Source organism: Panthera pardus, unplaced genomic scaffold, assembly GCF_024362965.1.
Source record: "Panthera pardus isolate Hobbes unplaced genomic scaffold, ASM2436296v1 HiC_scaffold_8, whole genome shotgun sequence".
NCBI classification, from domain to species: domain Eukaryota; kingdom Metazoa; phylum Chordata; class Mammalia; order Carnivora; family Felidae; genus Panthera; species Panthera pardus.
The window spans coordinates 137,856,144-137,871,537 of NW_026527013.1; the positions used below are offsets into that span (position 1 = coordinate 137,856,144).

General features: G+C 40.0%; 1 protein-coding gene across 2 annotated transcripts in view; it reads right to left on the reverse strand.

Annotated features, from left to right (window-relative positions):
* The window catches only part of TSPAN12 (tetraspanin 12), a 64,940-nt gene that overhangs the window by 6,099 nt on the left and 43,447 nt on the right, over positions 1 to 15,394 (reverse strand). The gene's annotated exons all lie outside the window — the stretch shown is intronic.

Genomic DNA, 15,394 nt, shown 5'->3' on the forward strand with positions numbered 1-15,394 from the left:
CCTCTCTCTGTGCACTCCCCCAATGGCACTCTCTCTTTCTCAAAAAAATAAATAAATAAATAAATAAATAAATAAATAAGTAAAAATAAAAATAAATTTAATTTAATTAAAATTTAATTAAAAATCAAAAAATAAAATGATAGAAAATCTATAAAAAGCAAGTATGAATAAACAGGTACAAGGAAGGTACAACATTTTTTAAAAGAGAATGAAAATACCAAATCACACCATTGTGCCATCTCTGAGTATTGATGCAACAGCCCTTGCTCACAGGAGCCAAAGTGGCTGATGCTGTTTTTCAGGGCAGTGAAGTAACTATCTAAAATGATTATTTGCCACTGATACATTAGATCACTAGCCTTCTCATGGAGCAGAGAAGTATTAATTTCTTTTTGGTTTATTTATTTCTTTTGAGAGAGAGAGAGCATGCACAAGTGGAGAAGGAACAGAGAGAGAATCCCAAGCAGGATCTGCACCATCAGCACAGCCCGATGTGGGGCGCAAACCCACGAACCGCGAACCATGAGATCATGACCTGAGCTGAAATCGAGAGTCGGAAGCTTAACCAACTGAGCCACCCAGGCGCCCCAAAAGCCATTTTATATAGTTTGGAAAGGGTCACATTAAAGATAGTTAAATTTAAAAACTTTAGCTTCAAACAACCGGAAATTAATTTATATAGCTACATTATTTAACATCATTGCTAAGTAAGGCAGTACCAGATCACCACATCCATCTTTAGAAAAAGGAAATGGATATAAAATGGCAGCGGATTATGTTTAGTTAATTCCTTACCTATATTCATCAGTACTTAGAATAAAAATGGATGTTTAATAAGTAAATAAAGGATCAGTTAGAATAGATAAATCAATAATTTGGTAATAATAATTAAAATAAACTTCAGAATTAAATGTAAACCATTCAAGAAATACATATGCTAATGATTCAATCCTGTGAAATACCATAAGTCAATTATCATTTGAGTTTTACTTTTTCAGTTGTCACTGGTACTTAAATTTTACCTGTGTAGTTCTTCTTCTTCTTCTTCTTCTTTTGTGGCACCATGTTATGAATGGGGTAGCATTATCATGATATATAGTTCTTATTGTCATAAGATCTCCCACCCCTTTTGACTAACTCATTCTAACTTGAAAAACTGTGCAGGAAAGGTAACGTTTCTTGTTTAAATCAGTGAGTAAAATCAAGCAGAGACTGATAACCAAACTACAGTCTATTGTGTTTCATATTTTGGCTTTGGGGAAAGTCTGTCCTAATTATATTTTAAACAACCACATTTGTAAAAAAAGGTATAGTAAACTATATCCTCTGGGATGGCTTGGGGGATGTGATATACTAGCTAACACTGAATGTTCTAGAGTGGGAGGAGACCTTGTAAGTTAATAAGTTCAAGTTTTAACCTTTAAAAATATGGCTAAAAACCACTTCCAGAACAACATCAACAAAACTGGCAGAGAAAGGACCTCTATATAGTTTCTCTTCCACATAAGTAATGAAAGCATTAGCAAAAATTGTCACAATCAACTTTTTTAGAACTCTGAAAATTAACCAAAGCTTGTAGCCACCTGAGGAGCATTATTCAGAAGTACCTGAGTCTCAGTAAGAACAGCAAGCTCTGTCACATTGTAGTTAGCCCTCTCCCATCCCCTCTCCCCAGCTCTGCAGCAGCCTTGAAAATCAACAGCCCATAATTATGGTGAAAACCAGTGGCCTGGAAGCCAGAGGCAACAGAATATGACTGGAGCTCCTTCAAAGCCCCAGTCTCAGATAACTGTCATTATTTGTCCTATCTGGCGGTACCCTGGAAGACCTCATTTGCAAGGTTGTTTTTATTTGAACCTGAGTTGGAGCTCAACCGGGCAACAGCCTTTTCCCTGGGGGTATTTGTCAAAAGCACCCAGAGGAACACTGAGGCTGCCTGAGGCAGTGCATAATAACTGCACACAATGAGCTGGTCAAAAAGCTTAAAAAGAAAATCTGGGGGAATGAGAAGTCCACAGGGGCCTTGGCAAAGCTCTGGGATACTTGTGGAACTTTCCAAAGTTACACACAAGAACAGGGCAGTGCTTATGTTCAGGGCCGTGTGCATGCTAAGGGAAGACCTAAGAAGGCCCTGCAATCTTACCTCTGGCTAACTTTGAGGCTCTGCGCACCCTTGACAAAGACCGGGAGGCTTATTGGTTCCAGGCATCTTAAGGAAATCTCTGATCATTCATTAACTGTCCCTAAGTTAACAGGGCAGACTTTAGTGGCCACACATGACAAAGAATACAGATTTTACAGAATTGATTCAGGAAGGTCACTAATGAATAAACAAGCAACAACAAACTCTGGGGAGGGAGGAGAATCTGATTTCCAGAGTTGCCCATTATATTATTTACAATGTCCAGTTCTCAAGAACAATAACAAAAATTACAAGGTGCGCAAAGATACAGGAAAGAATGACTCCCATACAAACAAAAAAAAGTCTTCAACGAAAATGCACTTCGAATGAGAGGAATTCATTGCCCCACTAGACAGTTTTGTCCACGCTTGAGCAACATTAATACTTAAGCTTTTCCTTATTGGAACCTATCTTCTTAATAAGATGCATTGGTCCTGGGTCTGCTCTCAAACTCTTCTATAAGGTAGAGAGTCATATTTGAAGAGCCATCACTTTCCCTTGAACTATTCTCTTCTCCAAACTAAATATTCCCAATTCCCTCAAGTTTTCCAGATATATACATGTCGTCAGCCTACTGAGCTCTTTTTGGATTGTGCTGATTTGGTCCATGTTTCTTTGAAAATAACACTGATTTTTAACTTTAAAAACTAGAAAATGCAGTAAAATATTAGTGTGCCAGAACACCTCCCTAAGGAATGTGGTGAACATCTCAAGACATGGGAAGGCAACCTGGCTATGTGTGCATGCATGACATTCCTCATGGCTCTGTAACACAGACTGCACATTCAGACTGTATGTCACCATATATGGGAGACAAAGGAGCAAAAATTGTACAAGAGGCAACCCCCTACTGCGCCCAGGGCTCAGCCTTTTGGGTCTTAGCCCTCTGAGCCCGTGCTGACACGAACAAAGCAGCTTCCTGGAAAGAAAAACCTTGGTGTCCCGACTCTGTGACTCACTACTACATTAGGACAACCAAGACTGTTTGAATGAGTTTGGATCCTGGGCAAAAAGCTTTGTCAGGTTCCCCAGAAGTGTGGACATGGGATCGTATCATATGACACACAGTAAGGACCTGGCCTCCTTCTGGATCTTGGGGACGCTAAAGATTATTTCCACGTCAAGGTGGGCAAGGGCTGTTTATTCAAGGCAAAGGTCTTAGATTCCTCAATTTATGTAACAATAGGTCAGCCTTATCACTACCTCATTTAGTTTATAAGGCATACAGATAACCCCTCAAACAAGACAGAATTTTAATACTTAAGTTTGTCATTAGAATTCATTAAATACAAATCTCTCCATACTGCACACAATTTGATATTTTTTTGATGATTCAGAGGGCATTGTAGAAATTTGCAGTATATCAGGCATCGTGCTGAATATTTGTGAATCATTTACACAAATACTTAAAGTTAAGGATTAATTTTCCAAAAGAATAGTCCTCTTCTTGAGGACAATATTTTTCTGGATTTCTATATAAGCATTGTCCTCCTTAGCCACTCTCTTCCATTCTGTGCCATTGAATAAAATCAGTCTGAACACAAGTTGTGAGCTTATTTTCAGTCAGTCAGATAATCATGCATAAGGTTTACACTTTTCAGTGCAAACTTGGACACTTTTGCTGAAAACCAAGACACCAAGTCTAGAGAAGAAAAAAAAATACAGATGTGTCTCTATACACTCTATTGTACTATTCATAGAGATTTAGTTGCATAAACAAACATTTCTGTTGAGTGAGTCAAAGAGGAAACAGAAATGTTAGAGTTCAAAACTGCATTCCATTTCACAAAGGGTGTTTTATTCAGAATTGGAAAGAACTCAATTACACTTATTTGCTTTTCTCAAAATAAAATACTCTAAGTTGATTCACCTTGAATGTGTTTTCTTCCTACATAAAGCTATGTTAGTCCTACATTAATAACTTCAGAAAACTCAAAGGTATGAATACGCATGTGGTCTAACCTACTTTACTTGCTGCAGTATTAAAATCCTGGTCAACTATTAACTATAAATAATAACACTAACTTTTTATTAGAGAAAAAAATCACTAATCCCTACGTTTCCTAGAATCTATTGGAAGGCATGTCAGGATGCCTCATTTTACTTGAGGAAATGATACACTTGAAATTATGCTCTGATCTATCTCCAAAATGATTTTCTAAAACTGGAAGCACCCCATGGCTTTTTGTTATTCAATATTCACAAGCAACAGAGAAAAAAATTAGGCAGACTTCTAATCAGCTTATGAAGATAAAGTATGAATTAAGTCTAGGTGCCAATACATGCCAGTATTGATATTTTTCTAATTGATGTTTGGTAATAAACGTGGCTCTCAAGTTTGAAATGACTGTGTTAATTATCACGTACAAATATATAATCTTCAGCCTTATTTCTTCTAAAATTAAAAAAGTGAACGTGCTTCGTGAGTCTGTGAACTTTACACAGGTTGGACCAAATGTTCTCCACTGATAATCATAAGTGCTGCAGGGAAATGAATCCTTCCTTTAAAAAAATTAAATAGCAAGTAATAAAATTCACCATAGGACTTTCTGTTCTCGTTAAGGGTAAGGCTAACCAAACCCGTGCATCGGAAATGCAGTAGAAAAAGTCTTCCTATTTCTTAATGACGGTCCCTGGTATCTCTATTAATTCTCACAATATCCCCATTGGATAGACAGAATCACCAAATTTAAAAGACTGCATCTACTGAATATTTTTCAATTTTTGCAGAAAGATGTGGTTGTAAAGAGACGATAGAGTCAGAAAACCTAGACAGTGCTGTTCTCCCTTGTGAGGCCGGCTCCTGCAGCAGGCACTCCCTGATTGACTGAGCAGAAGCACATTTACGAGCTGCTCATTCAAACGTTATCTCTCATTGGGCCCTTTGGCCGCCTAAATTTCATCTATAAGAAGAGGGGAGGTGTTAAAACCAGTGAAGTCAGAAACCACATGAAGGCCCCAAAATCTTGACCTCAAAATCTACCTTCAGCCAGCACAGATATATAGAACCAGAAAATGCTTACCCTTCCTGTCTTTAACTAGCAAAACCGGGTGCAATTTGGCTAGCTAAAGATCTAATTATAGATCGTTAATTATTCTATTTACTTTAATAAATGTTAATAATTAACAGCTATTATTGTCATTACTGTCATTTGCTACCGCCATGCATTGGAGATTTGTGTTTATTATATGCCAAGTGGTTTGCTAAGGGTTTCTCATTACAAAGCTTGATTTATCTTTGTAATACAAGAGTGAGGTAGGTAGTATTATTATCTCATTATAAAAATTAAGTCATTGAGGTTTACAAGTGAAAAAAAATCTACAAACATTCAGCTTATTCCTCACCATGTATTCCATACCTCAAAATTTTAGTGTCTAAAATCTGGGCTTTGGAATCAAATAGATCTAAGCTCAGTCACTGACTAGCTATGACACAGGACTACGTCACTTAGCCTCTTTGTGTCTCACTTTTCTCATCTGTAAAATGGAGGTAATAATACCGCACCTTAATGGAACTATTTTAGGGCTTTAATGAGGTAATGCATGTTTACAGAGCTATATAAATGTGTGTCTTATTTAAAAATTCCTAGGTGGACTTTCCAATCCCTAATTTACCTTAACTCTCAGCTATGACTGGTAGGATTTACTACAAACAGGAACTGTTCTAATGGCTTTAATATGTTCATTCACTCTCCAGACAACCGTGAGATGGGTACTTTGGTTATCCTCATTTTGCAGGCGAAAAGAATGAAACACAGAGACAGGAACACCTTGCTCGCGATCACACAGCTAGTTAAGGCGCAGAGTGAAGACTTAACCTCAAGAGTCTGACTTCAGAGCCTGATCTTCACCTCTGAGCCATGCTTCCTGACTCAAGAAAACTCATTCCTAAAACCCTCTCCTTCCTTGACTTCCAGGACACCGCTTTCCATTTCTCCTCTGCCTACAATAGGTGGGGCTCCTCCTCTGCCCAAGTGGTGCCACTCCCTAAATTTTGTCCTCTGTCGCATATGTCACACCATCTCTTTGTGGGACCTGATCTCCTCCCCATGCATTCATTGCCTCATCAACACTGATAACACCTGTAAACTGTTAGTCCCCCCCACCTGCTCCAGGCTGTTTTCTACTTCTTCATAGTAATCAGTGTTGTCTATGGGAATGCAGTCTCCTAGCCAGAGGCCACATTTCCCAGCCTCCCTTGCAACTAAGCAGGGCCAAGTGAGCCCTTGCCAATGGAATGTGAGCAGAGGTGATGAGTGTAGAGCTGCACACACCGGATGTTCTCCTTCCCATGTCTTCCTTCCCTCTGACCGGAATTGGAGAAAAACAGGAGCAAGTTTGGAAGGCAGGTATTAAAAAAAGGTGGAATTGTCTCACTATCCTGGGTCCCTGGATGAAGGCAGCAGAGCTGTCTGGCAGTCTGGCCCACCTGACTGGTTTATGGGAGAAAAATAGACTCCCACCTTATTCAACTCATTGCATATGGAATTAGCTCTTTCCCTGATTGGTCCGCACAAAATCCACATCTCTGACTGAATTAGGTCTACTGAGCTTTATATTTTCTACTGGTTTCTGCACACCAAGTACCTGACAGGAACCTTAAACCCAGCATTTCCAAGAAGGACCCAATCAAATCCAACCTATCTCCTCAGTAAATGGCTTCTTTATCCAACCAGGATCCGAGTCCAAGGCTAGTGTCCTTACAGCTTCCCTGTCATTCGCTCTGCACAACCAATTCATCATTTTGTTTATTCCCCCTCAAATCACTCACATTCATCCCTTCCCTCTGTCCTCAATGGCACAACCCGAATCCCAGCCCTTATCATCACTCACATGAATCACCTGCAACAGTTTCCTACCTCTCTTCCAGGCCTCAAGGCCTAGTCCTTAGCTCCACTCCTCTTCACAAGGGCGACACAATAATTTCAAGGCACAAATCTAAAATTGTTACTTTGTGAAGTACTTCTTTCAGGTCAAAATATTAAAATGGCTTTCTTATGAGTAAATTGTAAAGGTAAACCTTGCAAGTCTTCATTAACAAAGCAAAAGAAGAAAAGTCATTTGAACGGTGACTAGGTAACGGGAAACCTACAAGTGAACTGTGCCAGAAAGAGAGGAAAGAAAAGAAGAAAGCATTTGTATACCTTAGGCAAAATCAGCAGAACAGTTCAAGGCCCCATTAGATAAAGCAAAGCCTGAAGATAAAAGGGATGTTCCCCCCACCAAGCACAAACTGGTCCTGCAGGGCTCTGAATGATAAAACAGGTATCACCCAAGTCAGAGTAAACCTGACCCCTGCGGGCAGTTGCTAAGGAGATAATGAAGTCAGCAGAGAGGCAGGAGGGAGTGTCTTTGACTTCATATAAAAGAACGCTGTGAATGGAACTTCTTGGGGATATTCCATCTAAATAACCACTGAGCCTGAAAGCTGCCTACCGATTACTATCTGTGCAGGAGGTTCTGTGTGTGTTTATCTGAGAATGGAGCTTCATTATTAATAAATCAGAATCCCATGACTACTCAGCGTTAAGCTTTCCTGTCATAATAATGCCTCAAATTTGTGAATGTGCTTGCCTTTCTGCTTGGCAACTACTCACAGACTTTAGCATAAAATTCATGCGGTAGCAGGATTTATGGGGCTCTTCGTAATCCAGCGTAATCCAGCGCCTGCCCTGGCCAGCAAGCCAGGAAGGCCCTCTCGCCCCAGGCTCCAGCTCTAACTTGGCACGATTGCCTCTTTGCCCCTTTCCGGCCGTGCCACCCAAATATTTTCTCCACGTGGCTAACACCTGCTTATCTCAGGGAAAGACTAGCCCCTCTGTGTTCCCGATGCATATCTCACAAATATAAACAAAATGGTAATTAAAGATTACCTACCCATGTCTGGATCCTTCTTATGCTCCAGTTTAAAGTCACTAATTCCTATCTCTTATTATAACCACTGGTATGAGGATCATTACTATGCAGACTTGGTTAACTTCATGTTAATGCAACTGGCCAGTCCCTAGCCAGGGGTCTAAACTGTTACCTCGGGCTTCTGGTCTTACACTTATCTTTCAACATTAGCCCCTCATGTTGTTTTTTGTGTGTGGTGATGTACTTGGTCCTAAGTAGAATCCTACTACTAGTAATTTAAGAGCAGGGTTACCTGGGAGAAAAATAATCAATCTCATAACTATGTAGAACTTGCCAGAAAGCCATACCCCTATTCCCTACCATCTCCTCTTGGATCTACAATGTATGTCGTGTCTCCACCACAAAGAATTGCTAAGGAAATATTTCTGTGTTTAGGATGTTGTGTCTGAAAATTATAAAATCAAAGTTGTTTCTATTAGTCAAAGCAGACTATATACAGAGTTGACTCACTTTTCTAACTGTTAATAGAAGAGTGTTCGTCAAAGGTGTTGAAGGCTAAGATGCCGCCCAGAAAAGTACATATGCACAGATTATGAAGCAAATACCATTTGCTGACCACGACAGGGTACAAAGGAGATAAGGAGGAACAGGACCTCCAATCTGTGAGGGACGACAGCATGAGTTCATGACTCAGCTCACACGGAAGAGAACACACAACAGAGAGAACAAAAACTTAGAACGAACCATCCCACATGGGTTCATCATGAGCTGGCCCACCTTTAACCTGGGGGAGCATCCCTAATATGTCCATGTACCTTCTGGGAGTACCATGGACCTCTAGATGCTTGTCACCATCTGGGTTCTTCGTGCTGTAAATGGAGGCTCAGAGAGATCACATCCCTTCACTTCCATGCTTCCTGGCCTTCCCTATCACCCTATCTGTACAAGTTTTCTGTTACTCAGAGGCAGAAGTGGTTTGGGGCAAAATTCCTTGGGGAATTATAAAGAATATTTGCTACTCAAACCCAACATCACATGGAACATATAAAGACTAAGGGTCTAAAGGGAAAGTATTCCAGGGCCACCTGGGTGGCTCAGTCGGTTAAGCATCTGACTTTGGCTCAGCTCATGATCTCATGGTTTGTGAGTTCGAGCCCCACATCAGATTCTACACCAACAATGTGGGGCCTACCTGGGATTCTCTCTCTCTCTCTCTCTCTCTCTCTGCCCCTCCCCTACTTGCTCTCTCTCTTTCAAAATAAATAAATAAACTTAAAAAAAAATAAAATAAGTGTGCCTGAGTAGCTCAGTTGGTTAAGCATCTGAATTCAGCTCAGGTCATGATCTCATGGCTTGTGGGTCAGGCTCGCATCAGGCTCTGTACTGTCAGCTCAGAGCCTGGAGCTTGCTTAGGATTCTGTGTCTCCTTCTCTCTCTCTGCCCTTCACCTGCTCTCACTCTGTCTCTCTCTCTCAAAAATAAATAAACATAAAAAAATTAAAAATAAATAAGATAAGTAAAATAGAGGGAAAGTGTTTCAAAGGCACCCAGCTGTGCGGAAACCATCTCTCTATCCAGCCCTCACATAAACTGCTGTGAATACTACTTTTCCGAAGAAGCCAACAATATCTTTTAACAGTGGTCTTTCTCCCAACTACAAAACGAAGGCATGTATCTTTGGAGGTACATTTTACTTTACTCTCTGTTCCTCTTTGTTTTACATTTTGAGTTGGTCCATTTGAAGGAGGGCCTGTTGTGAACTTGTTTACTTGCATTCATTTTTCTTGAGGCGGCGTACGGAGGAAGAAAATTGCATTCCAATCCCTCTGAAAAGATGTTTATTCTTCATTTCCTAACAGGGGTAGCAAACACTGCAACTATCTCTACAACTGTGGTTCTTCACACTTTTTGGTATGAAACCCCAAGAAAAGCTGATGAAAGCTAAGGATACTAGTCATTGAAAAAAATGCATATAAAATATTGAAAAAAATTTCAGCACTATCACCTTTCCCTTGAAGCCCATCCAAGAAGAGCACAGGTCCATGGGCAAGAGGTTGACAGTCCCCACTTTTCTCTGCTAGCTTTCTTTCTCAGTCTTTCTGTTTTTCTTCTCCAGATCAAGTCTAGACAGAGAACTTTAGTAATGACATGGTGGAAAACTCAGCAGATGAGAGAAGGAAGAGACATTTCAGTCCTGTATTCTACCAACATACACCCTGAGTCTGATGTTCTGCTGAGGCCAAGTCTAACACCTGGTATTTAGAGAGTGTGGTTACACAAATAATCCCAAAGAACAGGGTAGTAAGCAGTCAGTAATCACTGACTAGTCTACCTCTGGGTGAGTTTTTGCACTCACAGTTTCACAGGCTAAAAAAAATTCTTCAGTGGATCTTTTTTTTTTTTTTTTTAATGTTTATTTATTTTAGAGACAGAGATACAGAGCACAAGTGGGGTCGGGGCAGAGAGAGAGGGAGACGGAATCTGCAACAGGTTCCAGGTTCTGAGCTGTCAGCACAGAGCCCGACGCGGGGCTTGAACCCACGAACCATGAGATAATGACCGGAGCAGAAGTCAGACACTCAACCGACTGAGCCATCCAGGTGTCCCAGTGGATCTTTTTGTTTTTTCTAAGTTTATTTATTTATTTGGGGCGGGGAACGGGTGTTCCATGCATGGGGTAGGGGCAGAGAGAGAATCCCAAGCAGGCACTGCACTGTCAACACAGAGCCCGAGGTGCACACTGTCAGCATGGAGCCTGATGTGGGGCTCGAACTCATGAATTGCGAGATCATGACTTGAGCCTAAATCAGGAGTCGGATGCTTAAGTGACTGAGCCACCCAGGTGCCCCTTCGGTGGATCTTTGCGTGGCTGCAGCCTTCTCACCGACTGCTCATCATTCAAATGTCACTTCCTAAAAGAGTGGGTTCCTAACCATCCTAAGTAGCTCCCTCACCAATAAAGCCATTCTCCAGCACACAACCCTACTTAAGAGTCTTCAAAATGCTTACCGTTACCTGAGATGATTTTTATTGTTGCTTTTTTCTTGCTAAATGTCTATATACCTAACTAGAATGTAAGTTACACAGGAGGAGAGATTTTGTCTGCAACTTTCTCTGTTATATCCTCAGCATTTCCAATAGCACCTGGCACTCACGAAACATTGTGAGTTGATGAATGTGATGGAACCAGGTTGATGGTCAGAAACATTTTCATCTGTGATTTTTGCATCTGTACTTGTATACAAGTGTGTAGCTCATTACAGGTATTGGAGGAGCTGTGTGCCAAATCCAACAATACTTCTGATGGGAATGTTTCTAAAATGTGCAATTGTTGCTTTATTTCTGCTCTGTCATTTTTCACAGGTTTCAAACGTGTCATAAAACATTATTGGGTCAGGGACCATGCAGGCCACCAGATGGTTGAGAATGATTTATTTCCTTGATTTCAGACTCCTGAAGAAAGATTGCAGGAAGAAAGCCAGTTCTTATCTCTGAGCTTACAGAATATGAAAGATAAAAGGGACCTTGAAGTTCATCTAGTCCAGATCCACTCTTAATTTAAAAACCCATTCTATCTGCCAATGACATGGTTATCTGACCTTGACTTTAATATTTTTAGTGATGAGCCACTCATTATTTTATAAGAGAACCTGTGTCACAACTGGACGGATTTTGATGAGCAAGGTCTTCCTTCTATTGATTCAAAATTTCCTTCCTGTAATGTCTGGCCCTTGGAGCAACAATGAGCAAGTCTAGTTCCTGTTCTGAATGATGAACTTTGAAATATTTGAAGACATCTAAAATATCTCCCCCTTAGTATCTGCTACTTCAGAATAAGTAACATAAATACCTCCAGCTGTCCCTCACTTGTTCCTCCCTGTTAGACCCCTCCGTCTTCCAGGTGGATGGTCTCTGGGCACTCTTCAATTAGGAAACATGTTCTCCAGGGCAAAGTGGAATTGAGTCTTATTTTTAATGATGGGTTTAATTGTACTTGTACCATAAAGCTACTAAGTGATCCACTTTTGTAAGTCAACTATGCATATAATTATGCACTGTATCATTACCAATACCAGCATCTGTTATTAATTATAAAGTGGAAAAGCAGAGCTACTCTGATATAATGAACCTCCATCTCTGCTGGAAGTCTATCTAAAGAATATCTTGTCACTGGCAATGTCGGCTTGCTACTGAAAATCTTTTGATGAAAATATGAAAAAGCTTTTAAAATAATCTGGCTTCTCAACTTGCACATGCACAATAATATGGCTTCTATCAATCTCAAAATCCATAGAATAAGTAATTATAGACAGCCTGAATGTAAGGTATTCCATTGTAAATACTACCAGCGGAAATAATCTAAGATAAACTAGTAAAAATGAATGGCATTCTTACAGCAGAAAAAAAAAAACCAACAAAACTTATCAAATGTTTAATTGAAAGCTTTTCAACTAAACAAAGCACAAGTGAAGTGAATCTGTCCATATTCAGACTTTATGGGAAGATCTGGCAAATTGATTTGTGTTTTGTCATTCTTATGATCAACATTGGTTATAATCATATTATCAGTATTAATCACTAAAAAGGGTAGAGATTATATATAGTGTTGTAGCCCAATATTTTCCCATACTGACTTGCCACTCCTAAAAACTAACAAATGGATTAAGTTCACACTAGGAAAGTTGATAGGTTTCAACTCACATATACACTTAATACCTATACTGTAATCATCTGTGTTTTTAAAACCTAGTGGTAAGTTATAATGTATCTGAATATCCACAGTTATGTTTGCATTTAATAATATCTTAGAAATATTAAGTATTGTTTTCTGTTCTATGGCACGAACAGGACCTTAGCTATTGAACTTGTTAGCTGGCCATCCTTATTTCAGACTTTCACCTGGAAAAAAAAGATGTAGCATAATCACTAAAGAACTCAGAGACACTGAGCGAATGATTCTTTGATTATCTTTTAAAACAGGCTGGGGGCGCCTGGGTGGCGCAGTCGGTTAGGCGTCCGACTTCAGCCAGGTCACGATCTCGCGGTCCGTGAGTTCGAGCCCCACGTCAGGCTCTGGGCTGATGGCTCGGAGCCTGGAGCCTGTTTCCGATTCTGTGTCTCCCTCTCTCTCTGCCCCTCCCCCCCTTCATGCTCTGTCTCTCTCTGTCCCAAAAATAAATAAAAAACGTTGAAAAAAATTTAAAAAAAAAAAAAACAGGCAACCTAGGGGTGCCTGGGTGGCTCAGTCGGTTAAGCAGCCGACTTTGGCTCAGGTCATGATCTCGCGGTCTGTGAGTTCGAGCCCCGCGTCGGGCTCTGTGCTGACAGCTCAGAGCCTGGAGCCTGTTTCAGATTCTGTGTCTCCCTCTCTCTAACCCTCCCCCATTCATGCTCTGTCTCTCTCTGTCTCAAAAATAAATAAACGTTAAAAAAAAATTAAAAAAAAATAAATTAATAAAACAGGCAACCTAGATAATTCAGTGGTTTCAACAATTCTTGTTATGAGTTGAGTTGTGTTCCCCACAAAAGCATATGTTGAGGTCCTAATCCCCAGAACCTCAAATGTGGTCTTATTTTGAAATAGAGTCATTGCCGATGTAATTAGTTAAGATGAAGTCATACCGAAAGAGGATGGGCCCCTACTCCAACATGACTTGTGTCTTTATGAACAAGGTGAAATCTGGAGATCTACACAAACAGGGAGAGTTCCATGTCAATATGAAGGCAGGGATTGGGGTGATGCTTCTACAACCAAGGAACACGAAAGATTGTCATCCAACTGCCGGAAGCTGAGGGAAGGACATAGAACAGATTCTTCCTCACACCCCTCAGAAGGAACCAACCTTCCTGACACCTTGATCTCAAGCTTTCTAGCTTTCAGAACCATGAAACAATAAGTATCTCCTGTTTAAGCCACTCACTTTGAGGTACTTTATTACAGCAGCCCTAGGAAACAAATACAATTCTAAATCCCTTAAAAAATCCTTGGCACACTTCTTTGTGGCACGTCAGGGCCCAAAGCACTTTATTTTGGATATGCTTAATGTGGCATAGTCTTGTCCTCTGAGATGAATTCTTTAACAGCCAAAAGCTACTTATACGTAAGCTATAAATACAATGGATCATTTGTGGAGGTAATCTGCCATTTTTCTCAAATAAGTTAATTTACACCATAAACTAATGAAACTGATTTTTGTGCATCTCTACAATTGACTTTGGCAGCCTAAAAGATGTTTTGAACAATAGGATTTTTAGAGAAAGACATATAGCCTCTTGAGATTACTGTTTTGAAATACATAAATATATATATAAATCTGGATGTTCTGTTTTAAAAAAAGTTTTGCTCTTTATCACCATGCTTTATGGTAAGCCGGAGGTTTTCAATGGTGCTTTTGGATACCCAGATGCTTGACTGGAGATGTTATTGGGAAATAATCCCAGCCCCTCAGCCTGAGCACCCTCCCTGCCATCTGATTTACATTTTGAGTTTCCACTCTAGATCAAGACTGCAATAAAATTTTCTGTAATGTGGAAATGTCTTATATCTGCATTGTCTAACACTGAAGCTGCAAGTCTCAAGTGGCTTTTAAGCATTTGAAATGTAGCTATTTGAACTAACGAAATGAAATTTTAATTTAATTTAATTTTAATTTTAATAGCCACATGTAGCTATTGGTGACTGTACTGGATGGTATAGTTCTAGATTTTAATTTGAATTAAGATTCTGCTGCTAACAAAGTTTGAAAATCACCACTACAAAGGAAGGAATAGGAAAGCTTCTGCTAACAAAGGAATAACTGGTTATTCTGAAAATTTTTCCCAGAAAACGCAGATAGGCAACTTTCTTGGGCATGTGAGGATTGATTTTAAACCCAGTGAGCATCTAATTTCTTTAAATCAGCTAACTAAAACTAATATCGCTGATCATTAGCCAGTAGGGGGAACTGAAGAGTAGAGGACAACGTTTTCCCTGGAGAGTGGGATTTTTTTTCCCTACATATGTTTTCGTCTCTGTGGAGGCCCTAAAATACATAGTCTGTTCAAGAACTCCGAACCTTGTCTTCTGAAATATTCAGAGTTCTTTATACACTCCGCATGCACCTGTTTCCAAAGGATCCCTAGGAGGCAAGAGAACTTGGTTCTAGACAATACGGTTTAAAATCCAATTGATTCTAAATCTAGTCTTCCCCAATTCCTTTTTTGTTTAACTTCTTTTTTAATGTTTATTTATTTTTGAGAGAGACAGAGTGTGAGCAGGGGAGGGGCAGAGAGAGAGGAAGACACAGAATCTGAAGCTGGGTCCAGGCTCTGAGCTGTCAACGCAGAGCCTGGTGCAGGGCTTGAATTCACAAACCA